Here is a 2,800-nt window from a genome sequence, read left to right as displayed (position 1 = left end):
GGAGCTCGTGGGCAAGGAGCTGGAGGGCAACCTTTTCCACCTCAACTAATGAATGTTTTGCCCGACCCACAAGCACCAATGGATACTCTTTTCAACCCAGAAGCAATTGCAGCAATGGCTGCATATTTGAATGAAGATAATGCACAGTTCCAACAGCATCTCGACGGGTTAAATCACTAGAAGGGGTGGTGGGTTGATGCAGTTATCCTGAAGCAAAGCTACAGTAATAACATGTGATAAACTACTGCGATAGATTCCAGTTTGCTTTTAGTTTATGTTGGATTAATACGTGTTCTTCACATATCATGCACTTCTATGATATTTTTTTTTCTTGTTTTCCTCTGAAATCAGTACCTGAGCATGTTTGAACTTTAAGTTTCAATGCATGCCTATTATATGTGTGCTATTTTTAATTAATCGGACTATCAGGATTACCTATTGTTTATTATAGAATCCTCTTCATGCCTACCTTTAAGTCCTATACTGAAATTCTTATGAAACCATCTCTTTGTTTTAAATGAATTCCTTTGTGCTTAGTCTTGTGTTTACTCCATTGTTCTTTGCAAACTAGCCATAACTGTAAGGATCTAATACTGCCTTAAGATCTAGCCTAAATATGTTCCCTTGCTATTTGTAATTATGATATTTAGCATTATCTAAGACTTTAAGATAAATATCCCATTTCCTCTCTTATGTGTGGTCAACTGACGTGATAATGTATAGTTGATCTGCCCTCTCACATACCATAAGTTTCTGTAGAACCTTTGTGCTATGATTACTTCTCATCATGATAAGTTTCATGATGTTAGCCAAGGTGTACTAATAGTATGTTGATATGCTGTTTGTGACCTTATTCTCTTTGGAACTGTCATGTTATAACCTTCATGTAAAACTTGTGCTCTACTTGCCTCTTACCTATGATTGGTATCGAAGTTCTTTAGTTTAGTTCCAAATCTATTTTATTTTGACACTCTATGAGAAATGGCCTGCTAGTTCATGTTGCTAAACACTGTCGTTTCAAACATTTTTATACAAACTTACCTCATATATGTCTCATGTTCTTTCCATTTAATTTGTCTTATTTGTGTGTCTTTGGTTTATAATTGTTAATAGCTATAAGAGCTGAGTGTGTGAACTTAGAATTCTTCTTAACCCAATTCAGCAATTAGTAGTTGATTAAGTTGTCCATTTGCCCTTATTAAATATGTGAATTCTCTACCTCTGCTTGGTATGGGTCTATGCATGAGTTTGTAATTGGTACACTCCAATATTCGAGTCAAGTTTGGGCCTGAGTTTGCTACTGGTGCGAAGAATAAGCCTATTGAAGGCCCAGGCAGTCCTGGGTTATCTCTTTTGGGAATGCTCTATATGTGGGACTTGTAATTATTTAGATATTGTTATTTTGAAATTTATTTTATTCCTTCTTGGGCTTGTAATAAGTTGTAAACAAACAATTAGGGTGTTAGTAACATTGGAAAAATGGGTATATTCTAATGTTCGCTTGAAAAGGTAGAAACATGCCTATAGGATCTCAGTGTCTATTGCCTATAATGTGAACCTGTTCGCGTGCATTTGTTGCTTATATGTGGAGGCTAACTTGAGCCATTATTGTCTTTATGTGTAGTCCTACATATTTTTGGATGTCTCTTAGTTTTATCATTTTTGAGCAACCTAAGTAAAGTCTAGAACCACCCAAGTAGTAGGTCCAAAGCCTCCTGGACCATAGGCACGGGACGTGTAGTGCACGCATATGACACGACTTAGAACTGAATTAGAACGCTTTAGGTAAACAACTTTAACATAGTAATCGGATAGCAGAAGATGATAGTCTGTACTCGCTGAATAATATGAGCAACTTCTATCTAAAAGGGGTTGCAAAGTATTATTTATATTGCACGGGGTGATCCTTTAGGCTAAAAAACTTAGGACCCCCCTTTCTTTCTTTTAGTCATCTACTATAGACCGTTATAGTTGTATTCTTGTAGTATTTAAGAGTTGTACCAATTCCATAGTGTTATAATGAAACTCTTCGTCTTTTATATCTCCCTTTGTTATTTGATCACATAGCCTAATCCACATAGTTTTAAGTTCTGCCGGGACCCACAGTTGTGGACCTAAAAAAGTTCCTAACACCTTCTCTTTGAGGTAATTTGAGCCCTTACCTGATCTTTGGTGGCACCGACTAGTTAAAATAGAGTTATTTGCATAATAGGTGCCCTAACCCACCTTAAAATTTGTTAGGTGGCGACTCTTATCTTTTAATACCCATTTAAAAGAGTTGTCAAATGTCGAAACCCGCTTTCGTGAAAAAATGGGGCACAACAAAAGAGGAGTGGACTCTGTGATTGGGCCTCAAAAAGGTAGGCCCAACAGTAAAAAAAAATGAATACATCTGACTTTGGGCTCCCTGACGAAATATAATAAGGGACGGACTGGGCCTGAGTTTATCAGGAACTCAGAGGCCCAAACAAATGTACATGTCAAAAGAATAAGAAAGTCATTAGACACACATTCATTATATTTAGCATATTCTAACTACAGATCATACTTTGATGTACATGACAAATACACAAATAGATAACTGAAGCAAGCATAAAATTAACATGGTAGAGGAAATTATATATTAATGTGATGGCTTTACTTAGCAAATAATTCACATTAGAAACCTTTCGTTGTCATTAAACACTAACCCCTTAAAGAATTGGATGCGTCAACGAATTAAGAGCTAAGGAGGGAACCCCACTCGAGGTCGATGCTCCCTTTGGATCCCCCGACACTTCAAAGTTCTCATGGGACTCAA

This window comes from Nicotiana tomentosiformis, chromosome 11 (assembly GCF_000390325.3).
Source record: "Nicotiana tomentosiformis chromosome 11, ASM39032v3, whole genome shotgun sequence".
Lineage (NCBI taxonomy): Eukaryota > Viridiplantae > Streptophyta > Magnoliopsida > Solanales > Solanaceae > Nicotiana > Nicotiana tomentosiformis.
The sequence above is the reverse complement of the archived record's forward strand: the minus strand, read 5'-3'. Positions refer to the sequence as shown.